The sequence below is a fragment of the Pristis pectinata genome, chromosome 33 (genome assembly GCF_009764475.1).
Source record: "Pristis pectinata isolate sPriPec2 chromosome 33, sPriPec2.1.pri, whole genome shotgun sequence".
Lineage (NCBI taxonomy): Eukaryota > Metazoa > Chordata > Chondrichthyes > Rhinopristiformes > Pristidae > Pristis > Pristis pectinata.
Window position 1 is genome coordinate 3359157 of NC_067437.1, and position 17829 is coordinate 3376985.

Consider the following 17829-nt stretch of genomic DNA (forward strand, 5'->3'; position numbering starts at 1 on the left):
TTCCGTGGCACAATCAGAAACCTGTCTGGTCGCGTAATGTCTTTCAGAGAAGGACATCTGCTGCCCTGTCCTGGTCTGGTTTATATGTGACCACCGGCCCCAGTGACTCTTCAGAAAGAAGGCACATCCCTGCAGAAAATCAGTCACAATCCAAGGAAGGTCAAGGAAAATGCTTTAGGAAGATGGCACAGTCAATGACATTAAGGCAATGTCAGTGGGGTAGAAGTGAAGATTCAGGGTGAGATTGGTTCAGTGAAGACACAGGAGATGGCAGATGTTGGAATCTGGAGTAACAAACAAGATGCTATAGGAACTCAGCGGGTCGAGCAGCATCTGTGGAGGGAAATGGACACGATGTTTTGGGTCAGGGTCCTAAATCTGGACTGATGAAGCATCTCGACTCGAAATGTCGACTGTCCATTTCCTTCCACAGATGCTGCCTGACCCCTTGAGTTCCTCCAGCGTCTTGTATGCCGCTTGAGATTAGTTCAGGGGTGAATGTCAGATCTGGGCTGGATGGTAGATCCACTGTGGCTGCATTGGACTTCTATTGAGCTGCGATCAGGTTGAATGATTCCTGCACTGGACTGCATTGGGCATTGCACTGTGGTTGGGTTGGATCATTACTGCACTGTGGCTGTGTTGTGACTGCATTGGACAGTTATTGTTCTGGAGATCTGCCAATCTAAACAATCGTCGGAAAAAGTCAACTTGGATAAATCACTGTAAATCTGAAAGGCAATGACTTGTTTTCCTGATTGTACCCTGCATGCCCCGGATAAAGCTGTATCATTTGAAATCAACAGCCTTACTTTTTGTACTTTAACATGCAACAGGAGGAGGATTTGGTCAGATTTTCCACACATTCTGCAGCTCAGACACTGTACTGTTTGAGCTGTCAAGGACTGATGTCAGGAAGCTCCAGCGAGACCACTTGGAACAAACAGGGCAGCGGAAACCCTGGAGGTAGTGAATAGTGGGGTTGGCTCCGGCTGGTGTTTGAGCTCAAGGCCTCCCTTATCCTATCTGTGACCTGGTTTCACTGCGATAATGAGAAACAGGAATAACACTGTGATCAGAACAGCCCAGAAAAAGTTCAGCTTTATCTATGCTGAGGGTGTTGTGTCACTGAACTGACACATTGCTTGCTCTCTGGGTTGGGTGTAAAACTATCTCACAGCATCATTGTACAGCAGAGCAGCACACTTCTGGGATAATCTCGATCCCGCAGTCCGCATCACTGAAACCCAGATCTTGTTTCTTCAATGTGTCACTGTTTGCAAAGGCTGTGGGCATATTAGACGCCACCTACAACACTCACTGGGCTCCTAAAGCAAAACACTGCTGGAAATGGGGAATAAACTTGCTGGGAATATTTGGCAGGTCAAACAGCAGAGTTAAGGTTTCATTAATTCAAACTGAAGGTCTATTGCCCAGGGCTGAGGAATGGAGAACTAGAGGGCATACATTTAGGGTGAGGGGAGAGATTTAATAGGAACCTGAGGGGCAACTTCTTCACCCAGAAGGTGGTCAGTATATGGAACGAGCTGCCAGAGGAAGTGGTTGAGGCAGGTACATTAACAACATTTAAAAGATACTTGGACAGGTACACGGATAGGAAAGGTTTTGAGGGATATGGGCCAAACATGGGCAAATGGGACTAGCTTAGATGAGAATCTTGGCCAACATGGACGAGTTGGGCAGAAGGGCCTGTTTCCGTGCTGTGTGACTCTATGACTTTAAAGATCTAACTGTGACCCATACTTCGGAAGGTGTGCTATGGGCTGTGGGACTTTGATTCTAGTCAAGTGTGTCTGCCTTTGCTCTTCGGTCTCTGCACTCTGCGCCCTCCCTTGCAGCACCCAACCCCCAGCTGTTTATTAGACAACAAGAGAGGAGTTTCACTCCCCCAACTCTGCCCTGGCCCTTCATGGAGGGTTTGGCTTCAGATCATGACCTCCACCACTCTCTCTCTATCCAGCCCGCATTGTACTAACCACAGCCCCTTTCTTGCCCTGAGACTGCTTAGGTAAGAGTTTCACTATTGTACAGAGATGGGGGGGAGGGGTTGGGTTGGGGAACTGGAGACCACTTTATCCACTACCGGAGCAAGTCACCAGCACCAAGAAATTGTGCTCAGCTCCATCAGTAAAGGGTAAAGTACTCCAGTGTCATCTGCCGCAGGGGAGCGGGTCTCTGTTGTGGGATTACTGATCATGTCCTCACCACACATACGGACAGTCTCTCGCTCTCTCTCGCTCTCTCTCGCTCTCCCGCTCTCTCCCCCTCTCTCTCTCCCCCCCTCTCTCTCTCTCTCTCACCCCCCCCCTCTCTCCCCCTCTCTCTCTCCATTTTCTCTGGAGTGTCGGAGGCTGAGGGGAGACCTGATAGAAGTTTATAAACTTATGAGAGGCAGAGATGGGGTAGACAGAATCTTTTCCCCAGGGTAGAAATGTCAAGTACTAGAGGGCATGCTTTTAAGGTGAGAAGCAGAAAGTTTAAAGGAAATGTATGGGGCAGGTTTTTTACACAGAGAGTGGTGGGTGCCTGGAACGGGCTGCTAGGGGTGGTGGTGAAAGCAGATATGATAGAGGGGTTTAAGAGACTGTTAGACATGTGAATATGGAGGGATGTGGATCATGTGCAGGCAGAAGGGATTTAGTTTAATTCGGCATCGTGTTCGGCACAGATGTTGTGGACCGGAGGGCCTGTCCTGTACTGTACTGTTCTGTGTTCTTTGTTCTAAATCTGGAAATTAAAAGTAATATCAGTAATGATAACTGGATTGTTTAAAAGCTTCAATGATGTTCTTCAGATGAAATCTGCAGAGCTTGTCCAGTTTGACTTATAGGTGACTTCAGACTAACAACAATGTGATTAGTTCTTAATTGCCCTCTGAAATGGCCCCAGCAAGTTCAGGGGCAATGAGGGCAGGGTGATGAATGCAGGGGAGAGTAACCATGTCCACCTCCTGAAACCAAAACAGACAATGCTGGAAACACTCAGCAGGTCAGGCAGCGTCTGTGGAGGGAGAAACAGAGGCAATTGTTTCAGGTTCAAAGACATTTTATCTGAACCTACTTTCTGTAAATTTTAAAATTTGTCAATGAGATTGTTTACATTCGATGAGTCTAACTCAGTTGTCTTGGTGACAGTTGACCCATGAAACACTGTCCCGGAAGCTGGAAATCCAGGAGTGTGGAAATCATAAGGACTGAAACAGATCACAACTTGTCCTAATTCATTTGATTTCGGGGAATTCAATGCCCAGAGGCAAAGTCATTGTGATGGGTCCAAAATCAAAATGTGGCTTGCTGTAAACACCACAGACTGGTGGAGTTCCTGAGTTCGACACAAGTCAGTCACTGACATTTCACTTTGTCCTCAGGATGTGACCGACTTTAGCCAGGCTGCGTGTGACGTCTGCCCCTGTAATCCTGGGGAAATGCTGACGGGTCCATTGAATTGTTTTAAGTAATTGATTCAAGTGTTGAATCAACAAACAGTCTTCAAGGAAATGAGGAGGAGAGAGTCGGGGTTATGTTGAATGGTACAGCAGGCTCGATGGGCCAAATGGCCCACTTCTGCCCCTATTTTCTATTTTTCTATGAATGGGTCACTTCAAGAAGCTGAAATTTCCAAGAGTCAGGAATGGACCAAATCGGATGCAGGTTCTGCTTCCTAGTTAACCAATTGGAGAGTCATACAGCAGGGAAACAGGCCCTTTGGCCCAACTCATCCATGCTGACCATCCAAGGCAGTCCCATTTGCCCACGTTTGGCCCATATCCCTCTAAACCTTTCCTATCCATGTACCTGTCCAAATATATTTTAAATGTTGTTAATGTACCTGCCTCAACCACTTCCTCTGGCAGCTCATTCCATATACGGACCACCCTCTGGGTGAAAAAGTTGCCCCTCAGGTTCCTATTAAATCTCTCCCCTCTCACCTTAAACCTGTGCCCTCTAGTTTTTGGTTCCCTTTCCCTGGGGAAAAAGAGAATCAGTTAACCTCTAACCATTGAATTAATATTTATTATTAATTTTTCTTTTGCTCCCTCACAAACTACCAGATTTATCGATGATAGAATGACATTGTGGCATTAGGTGCATAGAAGGATGTACCGAGAGATCTTGGGGTCCAAGTCCATAGCTTCCTGAAGGTGGCCAAACAAGTTGACAGGGTTGTAAAGAAGGTGAATGGGGCGCTTGCCTTTATCAGTCGAGGCATTGAGTTCAAGAGTCAGGAAGTTATGTTGCAGTTTTATAAAACTCTAGTTTGGCTGCATCTGGAGTATTGCATTCAGTTCTGGTTGCCCCATTACAGGAAGGGTGTGGAGGCTTTGGAGAGGGTGCAGAAGAGGTTTACCAGGATGCTGCCTGGATTAGGAGGACGTGTACTAAAAGGAGAGGTTGGACAGACTTGTGTTGTTTTCTCTGGAGCGGTGGAGGCTGAGGGGAGACCTGATAGAAGTTTATAACATTATGAGAGGCACAGATAGACAGTTGGTATATTTTTCCCAGGGTTGAAATGTCTAATATTAGAGGGCGTGATTTAAGGTGAGAGGGGGGAAAGTTTAAAGGAAATGTACGGGGCAAGTTTTTTTACACAGGGAACAGTGGGTGCCTGGAATATGCTGCCAGGGGTGCTGGTGGAGGCAGATACAATAGAGGCTCTTTGACAGACACATGAATATGCAGGGAATGGAGGGAGATGGACCACGTGCAGGCAGAAGGGATTAGGCATCATTAGTTTAATTATTTCAGCAGCATATTGTGGGCCAAAGGGCCTGTTCCTGTGCTGGACTATTGTGTTTTAAGGAACTGAGACTTCTTCATGACCTCAAGAAACCACAAAGTCTCCGACTGACAATGAAGCCGTTTGCAAGTGTGGGCGTTATTGGAATGTTGGATGATGGCACGCGATGACACAATGGGTTGAACAGGTGTTAGTGGTATTGGATGGGGCCAAGACACAAGGAGAACTGTCCTCTTCTGTTCAAAGTACAGTCATGTCCTCGAGGAACAGGCAGGGCCTCTGATTAACAACTTGTGCCTAAGATATGTGCCTCACCCAGTTCAGCACTGCCACTGTACAGGATTCCTGGAGTCATACAGCACAGAAACATTCAGCCCAACTGGCCCATGCTGACCAAGATTCCCATCTAAGCTAGTCCCATTTGCGCATTTTTGTGGTTAGGTCTCTGAAGTAGGACACAGAACCACAAGCTCAGTCTCAGATGACTGTGCAGTCGCTGCTGGGATAACGGGGGACGGGAGGAGCAGAGAGTTGGCACACCATCCTTGTATCCTGAGAGAAGCCGATGAGATTATGAGAGGCATAGACAGAGTAGACAGCTGCTATCTTTCTCCCAGGGTCAAAATGTCAAATACTAGAGGGCATGCATTTAATGTGAGGGGGGGAAAGTTCAAAGGAGATGTGTGGGGTAAGTTTTTTTACACAGAGTGGTGGGTGCCTGGAATGGGCTGCCAGTGGTGAGGGTGGAAGCAGATACAATAGAGGTGTTTAAGAGGCTCTTGGATAGGCACATGAATGTGCAGAGACTGGAGGGAGATGGACATTGTGTAAGCAGAAGGGATTAGTTTAGTTGGGCATTTAGTTACTAGTTTAATTAGTTCGGCACAACATGGTGGGCCAAGGGGTCTGTATGGTCTTATGGACTTTACAGCTTGTAAAGTGACATCTGAGGAGTGATGGTGTGGAGCTGTACGATCCACACCCTGTCACACACTCCCAGGGCAGGGACGTGCCTGGGCTGATTGGTAATCGGAGGCAGCTGGGTGCAGGTCAGTCCGGTGCAGGTCAGAGCTGGGGGAGCTGGAGGCAGGAGAGGCACAGACAGAGACAGTAAAATAGTGAGGAAGTGGTGCAAGGGAAAGGCAAGTCCCCCAACTAATTTACAGGAGTAGAACACAGAACAGTACAGCACAGGAACAGGCCTTACGGCCCACTATGTCTGTGCTGACCGTGATGACATTCCAAACATCCCATCTCCCTGCACATGGTCCATCTCCCTCCGCTTCCTGCCTGTTCATGTGCCTGTCTAAATGCCTTTTAAATGTTGCTATTGTATCTGCCTCCACCACCACCCCTGGCAACACATTCCAGGCACCCACCACTCCCTGTGTATGTAAAAAAAAACTTGCCTCATAAATCTCCTTTAATCTTTTTCCCCTCTCAACTTAAACCTGTGCCTTCTACTATATGGCATTTTCACCCTGGGTAAAAAAAACTCTATCTGCCCTATCTATGCCTATAAACTTCTATCGGGTCTCCCCTCAGCCTCTGACGCTCCAGAGAAATCCACCCAAGCTTGTCCAACCTCTCCTTGTAGCTAACAGTTAAACCTGGAAGGATGGGATTCAGGAAGTCTTAGAGTCAACACACAGTGTAGAAACAGGCCCTTCAAAACACCAGGTACACTCTGACCCGGCCACCAACCTCCCATTGACTCTGATCCCATTTTATTCTCCCCACATTCCCATCAACTCCCCCTGGATTCTACCCCTCACCTACACGCTAGGGGCAAGTTATAGTGGCCGATTCACTGACCAGCCTGCACTTTTTTGGGATGTGGGAGGAAACTGGAGAAGCCGGGGGGTGGGGGGGGGGGGGGTGGTGTGGAAATGCTACTGTGGCACAAACTTCACAGAGACAAGACCAGAGGTCAGGATCGAACCCTGGTCACTGGAGTTGTGAGGCAGGCAGCTTGAGCAGCTGTGCCACTGTGTTGCCCTGTTCCCCACACACAGACCGATTAACACATGGAAAGATTAACAGCAGAGTAATGTATTTGTATAGTGTCTTTGCTGTAGAAAAATGTCCCAAAGCACTTCCCAGGCTAAACTAAGGCACATAATGAAACGCTCAAATTGACCAAAGGTTTGGTGAGGAGATGCAGAGAGAGAGAGAGAGAGAAAGACGGAGGCCGGCAGACAGAGCTGGAGGGTGGTTACTTGGCTGGGGTAAACTACCCCTCAGTTTTCAGTGACTGGCAGAAGCATCAAAGGGGGTTTGATGGAAACAGAAGGGAGAATGTTGCAGCGCTGCAGGGGGCTAGCATGGGCCTGTTGGGCTGAATGGTCTCCCTCTGTTGTAACGAGTAAGTTTAGTGGAAGGGATGGCAGAGCTTACAGTCTTGGCTCCAAAGGTTTGACCACCATGAGTGGAGCAGTTACAACTTGAATGAATAAGGGCCAGGTTTTGAGGAGTGTGGATATCTTGGAGGTCTGAGGGCGTGGGGGTGCTGGAGGAGGGTACCATACGAGAGGAGGCCATGGAGAGACACTAGAGCAAAAAATAAAAGCAAGATCTTAATGAACCAGGTGCCATAATTAGGAAAATGCACTAATGTATTTATCTCATTATCTGCTGAAACAGCCCCTGCATAAGGACAAAAAAGATTTTTTTTTGTTGGCAACGTGACTGGCTGTAATCTGAAACCTTGCTTTTGTCTGGTTTGGCTCAGGAGATGTTCCTGTGGCCTCAAGCATCTGCTTTTAATCAGTATCATTCTCTAAGTACAGTAACTGGGTCCTCTAGGATACGGCAGAGCCTAATTGAAACCACATTCATCAGGGCGGCCCAGTAGCACCAGTTGCGTTGCAAACCAGTTGGAGAGTTGGGGAGGGGTAGAGGCAGGCAGCTCGCTCCACACGTGTCCACGTCACAATCAACTTCATTCAGTGTACCTGGGGAATGGGAGCATTGTGGCTATGTCACTGGAGTGGTAACCTACAGACTTGGACACAAGTTCAAATCCCACCATGGGACCCCAGGAACAAACAGAGACATGAGAGAGACTGCAGATGCTGGCATCTGGAGCAACACACAAAACGCTGGAGGAACTCAGCGGATCAGGCAGCATTTGTGGAGGGAGATGGACAGTTGATGTTTCGGGTCGAGACCCTTCATCTGAACTGAAAGACAGAGGGGAGATAGTTGGTATAAAAAGGTGAAGGGAAGGGGTGGAGCGAGAGCTGGCAGGTGATAGGTGGATCCAGGTGAGGGGGGGTTATAGGCAGATGGAGGAGGAGGAGGGAGAGGTGATGGTCACAGAGGCTGGGAGGTGACACAGGGCTGCAGATGTGGAATCTCTGCATTTCCCATCAGATTCCTTTGGCCCGACTTGTCCGTGCCAACCAAGGTCCCTTCCTGAGTTGGTGGTGGCTCATGTGGTCCATATCCCTCTAAACCTTTCCTATCAACACACACAAAATGCTGGAGGAACTCAGCAGGTCGGGCAGCATCCATGGAGGGAAATGAACAGTTGATGCTTCAGGCCGAGACCCTTCATCAGGACTGGAAGGAAGAGGGCAGAAGCCGGAATAAGAAGGTGATGGGAGGGGGAGGAGCACACACAGGCAGGGGAGAGGTGAGTCCAGGTGAGAGGGGGAAGGTAGGTGGGTGGGGAAGGGGGGAGAGGTAAGAAGCCTAGATTTGACAGGTAGAAGAGGCAAAGGGCTGAAGGAGGAGGAACCTGGTAGGAGAGGACAGTGGGTCATGGAATAGAGGTGGGGAATAGATGGGCAGGTCACGAGGGTGGAGGAGGGGAAAGAGAAGAGGGGAGGGGGCCACAGGACGGAAGGCAGAGGAGGAAGAAAAAGGAGGGGGGGGGGCGAAAGGGGATGGGTTACTGGAAATTGATGTTGAGGCCGGCTGGTTGGAGACTCCCAAGGCGGAATGTGAAGTTTTGTTCCTCCAACCTGCGCCTGGCCTCGGTATAGCAGTAGAGGAGGCTGTGGATAGACATGTTAGTATGGGAGTGGGTTATTCCATGGTCCACTGCCCTCTCCTGCCGGATTCCTCATCCTTCAGCCCTTTGCCTCTTCTACCCGTCACCTCTCAGCTTCTGCCCCCTCTCACCTGGACTCACCTATCCCCTGCCTGAGTGTGCTCCTCCCCCTCCCTGACCTTATCCCGGCTTCTGCCCTCTTCCTTCCCAGCTCTGATGAAGGGTCTCGGCCTGAGACGTCAACTCTTTATTTCCCTCCGTAGATGCTGCCTGACCCGCTGAGTTCCTCCTGCAGAATCTCTAGTGCAAACCTTCCCCATCCATGTACCTGTTCAAATGTCCTTTAAACATTGTAATTGTACCCGTCCCACATACATACCACCCTCTGGGTGAAAAAGTTGCCCCTCAGGTCCCTTTTAAATTTACCAGGATGTTGCATGGATTGGAGGGCATGTCTTATGAGGATAGATCGAGTGAGCTAGGGCTTTTCTCTATGGAGAGGAGGAGGATGAGAGGTGACTTGATAGAGGTGTACAAGATGATAAGAGGCATAGATCGAGTGGACAGTCAGAGACTTTTCCCAAGGTGACAATGGCTAACATGAGGGGATGTAATTTTAAGGTGATTGGAGGAAGGTATAAGGGGGATGTCAGGGGTAAGTTCTTTACACAGAGAGTGGTGGGTGCGTGGAACGCACTGCCAGCCGAGGTTGTGGGGGCAGATACTTTAGGGACATTTAAGAGACTCTTAGATAGACACATGAATGATAGAGAAATGGGGGGCTACGTGGGAGGGAAGGGTTAGATAGAGCAGGATAAAATGTCGGCACAACATCGTGGGCCGAAGGGCCTGTACTGTGCTGTAATGTTCTATGTTGTAAATCTTTCCCCTCTCACCTTAAACCTGTGCCGTCTAGTTTTAGACCCGCCTACCCTGGGAAAATGACTGACCATTCACCTTATCTCTGCCCCTCGTGATGTCATAAACCTCAATAACGTTTCAGATTACACCCCTCGGCCTCCTTCGCTCCAGGGAAAACAGTCCCAGCCCGTCCAGTCTCTGCTTGTAACTCAAACCTTATAGTCCTGGTAACATCCTTGCGAATATTTTCTGCAGCCTCTCTACATTAATCATACCCTTCCTACAGTATGCGACCAGAACTGCATACAGTATTCCATGTGTGGTCTCACCAAGGTCTTGTACAGCTGCAATATGATGTCCCAGTTTTTGTACTCAGTGTCCTATCTGCTGAAGGCCAGCACGCCGTATGTCTTCTTCCCCACCCTGTCTACCTGTGTCACCACTTTCAGGGAACTATCTACTTGTACTCCTAGATCTCTCTGTTCTATGACACTCCCCAAGGCCTTCAGGAAAGAGATTGCAGGTCTTGAACACACAACCCTCTGATGTTATTAACCTGGAAAGAGAACAGAAAAGATTTACAAGAACGTTGCCAGGACTCGAGAGCCTGAGTCATGGGGAGAGGTTGGACAAGTGAGGACTTTATCCCTCAGACCGTAGGAGACTGAGAGATGATCTTATAGAGGTGTATAAAATCATGAATGCATTCAGTCTTTTTCCCACGGTTGGGGAATCAAGAACTAGAGGGCACAGGTTTAAGGTGAGAGGGGAGAGATTTAATAGGAACTTGAGGGGCAACTTTCTTCGCGCAGAGGGTGGTCAGTATATGGAACGAGCTGCCAGAGGAAGCGGTTGAGGCAGGTACATCAACAACATTTAAAAGACACTTGGACAGATACGTGGATAGGAAAGGTTTAGAGGGATCTGGGCCTAACAGTGCCTCAAGAAGGCAGCATCCATCATTAAGAACCCTCACCACCTGGGACATGCCCTCTTCTCGTTACTACCATCAAGGAGGAGGTACAGGAGCCTGAAGACCCACACTCAACAATTCAGGGACAGCTTCTTCTCCGCCATCAGGTCTCTGAATCTACCTTGTTATTCCTTTTTTTTTCACATTTATTTATTTTGTAATTTATAGTAATTTTATGTCTTTGCACCGTACTGCTGCCACAAAACAACACATTTCACGTCATTTAAGTCAGTGATAATAAACCTGATTCTGATTTTGAAATGGGACGAGCTTGGATGGGCATCTTGGTCGGCATGGACCAGTTGGGCCGAACGGCCTGTTTCCGTGCTGTGTGACTCAAGTGCAATACACTGAGGCATGGCCAAGTCTGTAGTGTTGGTTCTCTGACCCAACTCGTCCAATCCTTAAAGTTTGCTGTTCAGCCCGGAGCAGGAACCACACCTGTGACAGGGCAGGTAGGGGATTACACACAGGGCACACTTCTCTCATTGGTTGCAGGACATAGACGCCAGGGCTGGGGAGCAGCTCTTGGATCAAATTCCGGTGCCGGGCAGTTTTGTGACAGTTCTCCTCCCACTCCGGGACATTTAAAACACTGGGGTTGAAGAGAAAAATCAAGTCTTGCCCCTCAATCTCCTGAAATGGCTGCTCTGGTGAAATGCCAGAGGTCTGAGATGCAAACACGAAACTCTATCCCAGCAACTGGCTGTATTCTCAGAAAATACAGCCAGTTCTCACAGTGAGGCAGTGACACAGCCGCTCTGACTGCTAGGATAAATTTAGGAGGCTGTTATTCCCTCCCCCAGCAATAGCTGCCCCAGATAACAAGGGCCAACGTGCTCAAGTCATCGATCTGTTCCCAGCCAGAACTTCCAACTGCCTGACACGCGATGTCACAGGGTGTGGCGTCCTGGAACAGCTGCTGCATTGCATTAACTTCCACCTGGCCCCGTTGGGTTGGCTGGTTATTTGTGATCTGTGTGTTTGAATTTATTTGTCCTCCAACGGCCGGTGGCTCAGAATGTTTTATTAATTTTAACGGGTTTTATTCCTCCCTAAGGCACACCTCTAATTTTAGCCACTTTATGGATACAAACTAGACTATCCAGAGTTCAATATGGCATGAAATTGTCCAGATTTGGGAAGGGAAAATAATCAAGTTCCTTTATGCAGCCTCAGTCACAGCAGAGGCACTCACTGTGTTTAATAAGTAGACAAACACTTGAACTGTCAAGACAAAGAAAGCTTTGGACCAAATGCTGGTAAATGGGATTAGAATGGATGGGTACATGGATGTCTGGCCGGGATATAAGACAAGATTTCTTTATTAGTCACGTGTACATCGAAACACACAGTGAAATGCATCTTTTTGCATAGAGTGTTCTGGGAGCAGCCCGCAAGTGTCACCACACTTCTGGCACCAACATAGCACACCCACAACTTCCTAACCCGTACGTCTTTGGAATGTGGGAGGAAACCCATGCAGTCACGGGGAGAACATACAAACTCCTTACAAACTTTTGTTTGAAGGTCCTTTTCTGCGCTATTTGACTCTGTAACATTAAGCTTTTTGTTTATGCAAGTAAGGAACCTAACCCTGTTTGTGTCCCTCACTACATCCTGTTTGACAGCTCTCTCCTGTACACTCGGGGAAACCAGAACTTGGGGACTTCTGAGATCTTGGCTTCCAAGATACAAAAGCTTGAGAGCATCAGGCTCAAGGATGTTATCAGACTCTTGAATGGACCTCTCTTACACTAGAAGATGAACTGTCGATGATCTCCCAATCTACCTCGTCGTGGCCCTTGCACTTTATTTGTCTACCTGCTTAGAATCAGAATCAGGTTTATTATCACTGACAGCAGCAGTACAGTGCAAGACATAAAGACATAGAAATTGCTATAAGTTACAAAAATAAATAAATAGTGCAAAAGAGGAATAACGAGGTAGTGTTCATGGGTTCATGGACCGTTCAGAAATCTGATGGCGGAGGGGAAGAAGCTGTTCCTGAATCGTTGAGTGTGGGTCTTCAGGCTCCTGTATCTCCTCCCCGATGGTAGTAACGTGAAGAGAGCATGTCCCGGGTGGTGAGGGTCCTTGGTGATGGATCCCACCTTGATGGTGGGGAGCTTTTTCTGTAAATGCAACACAATATTCTGCATTCTGTTTTGTTTTTACTACCTGGATGTAATTATGTATGGACTGATCTCTGACAAACAAAATCGGTACGTGTGACAATAAACCAATACCAATACTTGAATGTGGAGGCAAGAAGTCTTCTCCTGATCCCTAAACATCACTTCCTCCCTCTAATCCTCCCACTCAACCTTGGTCCTCTGCCACCCCACCCCAGCTCCCAAATCTGACCCAACCTCCAGTGAAAATTGTGGAGATGGGACAAGAACTGTTCATTTGCTGTTTCGCAATTTACACTTGTAAAGTGCTGCAAGTATCTGGTGCAGAGAGAGGCAGAATTAACAACTCAGGTCGACAGCCTTTCGTCAGTTCTGATAGGTCATCAGCTAGAGGCTCGGCACTGTTTCTCTCCATCGATTCTGCCTGACCTGCTGAGTATCTCCAGCACTTTGTTTCCAGAGTTGCAGCATCTGGAGTTCTTCACTTTCTGAGAATTGCTAGGACTGGTTTCCATGGTTTCCGTTGTAACACACAATGCACAATGGAAAAGTTGATGGAAACTGCTCTTTAGTATTATTAAGACAATTGTCAATTAAGGAAAAGAGAACTGCAGATCTCTGGGGTAGAGCAAGGGAGTTGGATTTGTGATACAATGCTAGCATGGGCATGATGGGTGAACTACCTCCTGTGCTGCATGGTTCTATCCATGTCTGCTTCTGACGCACTGCTTTACCTGAAGACCACATGTAACCTTACTTGTTTGCATGCAAAGCTATAAGAAATCAAGTTGTTTTATAGGTACATGAAACACTGAATGATCACCTAGTAATTTGCGTGTTCTGTTGAGGCCACCATGATGTCATTGGCTGGCTCTCCAAGGGGAGCAACAATGCAATTGGTGGAACACTTGGTGCTTTATGTTGCCTTCTGCTGGGACAGAATGTTGCCCGAGCATCAGGTACGGGCCGGGGCCAAGGGTGTAAAGAATGGGTACAGGTTTCAAGGTGTGGTCGGGTGGAGGTAGATCACCAGCGCCTCACTAAAGTGGCCGTTCTCCTTACAGGAGGGGGTAGGTGGCTGGTGATGGGATGTAGGCGGCATAACTGTCCGATGTCATCGTAACGCACATACACACTCTTCCCCCCCACCCACACGCGCTCGCTCGCTCTCTCTCTCTCTCTCTCTCCCACACACACACACATGCACACACGCACTCTCTCTCCCACCTCCCACACACACACGCACTCTCTCTCTCTCTCTCTCCTGCACGGGCACATGCTCTCTCTCCTCACCCTCTCTCTCTCCACCACCACCAACCACCCCCCACCCCGCACCCCCACACACACATGCACACACACAAACCCTGGTTTATCTCCTGCATTCCATGGGTTGATGTGAGCCTTTCCCAACTGGTCTGGGCCTAGATGAAATAAGCCAACTCAACGCACGCTGCACAACCTGTCCCAGTTATTGGTACTGGTTTATTATTGTCACTTGTACCAAGGTGCAGTGAAAAGCTTGTCTTACAAACCAATCGTACAGGTCAATTCATTACACAGAACAGTTGCATTGATGTAGTACAGGTAAAAACAATAACAGTACAGAGTAAAGTGTCACAGCTACAGAGAAAGTGCAGTGCAATAAGGTGCGAGGTCACAACGAGGTAGATCGTGAGGTCAGAGTCCATCTCATCGTATAAGGGAACCGTTCAATAGCCTTATCACAGTGGGGTAGAAGCTGTCCTTAAATCTGTTGGTACGTGCCCTCAGGCTCCTGTATCTTCTACCTGATGGAAGAGGAGAGAAGAGCGAATGACCCGGGTGGGTGGGGTCTTCGATTATGCCGGCTGCTTCACCAAGACAACGAGAGTTATAAACAGAGTCCAAGGAGGGGAGGCTGGTGTGCGTGATGCGCTGGGCTGTGTCCACAACTCTCTGCAGCTTCTTGCGGTCCTGGGCAGAGCAGTTGCTGTACCAAGCCGTGATACATCCAGATAGGATGCTTTCTATGGTGCATCAGTAAAAGTTGGTGAGAGTCAAAGGGGACAAACAAAATTTCTTTAGCCGCCTGAGGAAGTAGAGGCGCTGGTGAGCTTTCTTGGCCGTGGCATCTACATGATTTGACCAGGACAGGCTGTTGGTGATGTTCACTCCCAGGAACTTGAAGCTCTCAACCCTCTCGACCTCAGCACCATTGATGTAGACAGGTGCATGTACACCGCCCCCTTTCCTGAAGTCAATGACCAGCTCTTTCATTTTGTTGACATTGAGGGAAAGGTGGTTGTCATGACACCATTCCACTAAGCTCTCTATCTCCTTCCTGTACTCCGACTCATCACTGTTTGAGATTCGGCCTACAATAGTGGTATCATCTCTAAACTTGTAGATCGTTAGAGCAGAATCTGGCCACACAGTCGTGAGTGTATAGGAAGTAGAGTAGAGGGCTGAGGACGCAGCCTTGTGGGGCACCAGTGTTGAGAATAATCGTGCCGGAGGTGTTGCTGCCTATCCTCACTGATTGCGGTCTGTTTGTTAGAAAGTTAAGGATCCAGTTACAGAGGGAGGTGTTGAGTCCTAGGTCTCGGAGTTTGGTGATGAGTTTGCTTGGAATTATTGTATTGAAGGCAGAGCTGTAGTCAATAAACAATAGTGTAACGTTTGTGTCTTTACTGTCCAGATGCTCCAGAGCTGAGTGTAGGGCCAGGGAGATGGCATCTACCTTAGACCTGTTTCGCCGATAGGTGAATTGCAGTGGGTCCAGGTTGTCTGGTAGGCTGGAGTTGATGTGTGCCATGACCAACCTCTCAAAGCGCTTCATGATGGTGGATGTCAGAGCCACTGGTTGGTAGTCATTGAGGCATGTTACCTTGCTTTTCTTTGGCACCGGGATGATAGTGGTCTTCTTAAAACAGGAGGGAACCTGAGATTGAAGGAGGGAGAGGTTGAATATGTCTGCAAATACTTCTGCCAGCTGATCAGCACAAGATCTGAGCACGTGGCCCAGACACCATCTGGGCCAGGTGCTTTCCTCGTGTTCACTCTCCGGAAGACTGATCTTACGTCCTCCGCTGTGATCGCAGGTTCAGCTGCATTAGTGGCTGTCAGGGTGGATGGTGACAATCCACTTCCCTTTTGTTCAAAACGCGCATAGAACGTGTTAAGTTCATCAGGAAGGGCTGCATTGTTGTTAGCTATGCAGCCCGACTTCGTCTCGTAGCCTGTTATGGCATGTAAGCCTTGCCATAACTGGCAGCTGGTCAGGGACTCTATTTTGAGTCGGTATTGCCTCCTGGCATCCCTGATAGCTTTTCGAAGGTCATACCTCGGTTTCTTGTACAGATCAGGATCACCAGATTTGTGTGCAGCAGTCCTCTCCTTCAGTAGGGAGTGGATCTCCCGGTTCATCCATGCTTTCCTGTTTGGGAACACCCATATTGTCGTCTTTGGTACACAGTCCTCCACACACTTGCTGATAAAGTCCGTGATGGTGGTGACATACTCATCTAGGCTGGAAGCTGAGTCTTTGAACATGGACCAGTCCACTGTCTGAAAGCAGTCACGTAGGAGCTCATCTGCTTCTTCAGACCAGCACTGCACGACTCTCCGTACCGGATCCTCCTGTTTCAGTTTCTGTTTGTATGTAGGGAGGAAGAGCACAGCCTGGTGGTCTGATTTCCCAAAGTGAGGATGAGGGGTGGCTCGGAAGGCTTCCTTGATGGTTGTATAGCAGTGGTCAAGAGTGTTGGCGCCCCTGGTGGAGTAAGAGACGTGCTGATAGTATTTTGGTAACACACTCTTGAGGTTGGCCTGATTGAAGTCCCCTGCGATGATGAAGAGGGCCTCGGTATCCTGTCTCAAGGTTGTTGACCATGGAGTATAGCTCATTGAGTGCAGGCTTCATGTCCGTCTGTGGTGGGATGTGGCCTGCCATCAGGAGAGCTGAAGCAAACTCCCTTGGCAGATAGAATGGTCGACACTTCACCGTTAGATATTTCAGGTTGGGTGAGCAGGAGCTCACCAGGACAGTCACATCTGTCTGAGCACCACAAGTTATTGATTAAGAAGCAGACCCCTCCACCTTTAACTTTGCCTGAGGACTCTGTACGGTCCATTCGATGAATTGAGAAGCCGTCAGGTTGAATAGCAGAGGCAGGTGTGAGCCACGTTTCAGTGAGGCATAGTACACAACAGTTCTCTTTGGTAGGTCAGTCTCGTCCTTAGTTCATCAACTTTGTTCTCAATGGACTGGACGCTAGCTGGTAGTATGCTGGGGAGGGGGGTCTTGTAACCACGCCGTTTCAGCCTCGTCTGCAGCCCAGCCCTCTTGCCACGTTTCCGAATTAGAATGATCAATAGAACACGGGGACTGGCCGAAGCCCTTCAGCTCCCAACCTGTCTTGATATTCGGCTGGATCGCAGCCGATCTGTATCCTAACCCAACCTACCTCACCCTTAATTCTGCAACAATACTCATGGCTGACCAACATCAGTGCTGATTGAATAGGTGACTCGTACAGTTTCTCGGTCACTGAAACTCGAACGGAGAACTGGGGTGCACGTTACTGTAATAGCCCCCCCAACATTAAGCATGTAACCTCCGCCCCATTCCCTCTGAAGGCCAATGGGAGGAGATGATCCGAAACCCGCAGAGCGTGACCGCTCCTCGTGGTCAGTGTCCATGGCCAGATTCGGAACTGAGAGCGGAAAATGTACGGGTGCTCCAGACCAAAGGTGGAACATGGGGAGAAGGTGAAGGAATTGAGACGTTGGGGATAATTCAGATCACTTGTGAAAATAAGGAGGTCCCTGCTGTTTGTGGATATGTGCTAAGCATGCAAAGCTAATGTCAGCCTGAGGCAGAGATCAGACTAGTGTATCTATGTGACATTCCAAAACTGCTGTAGATACTTTGCTCCGTTTGCATTTGGTCTGATGATGTCTTGCAAAGGGAGTGTCACCAAAAGGACTCAATAGAAGTTACAGGGCGGGACAAAATGAGGAGTGATTTGTGGTTCATGTCCCACTTCTGTTGGCGTGCCGGCTCTCAGCTCTCTCCCCTTTCTCTGGCCCCATCTCCCGCTCCACATCCAACAGCAGTCCTCTGC

At 48.6% G+C, this 17829-nt stretch overlaps 1 protein-coding gene across 1 annotated transcript in view; it reads left to right on the forward strand.

Annotated features, from left to right (window-relative positions):
* Nucleotides 1-17829, forward strand: part of si:ch211-51c14.1 (protein kinase C and casein kinase substrate in neurons protein 3) — a 55919-nt gene that overhangs the window by 8571 nt on the left and 29519 nt on the right. The gene's annotated exons all lie outside the window — the stretch shown is intronic.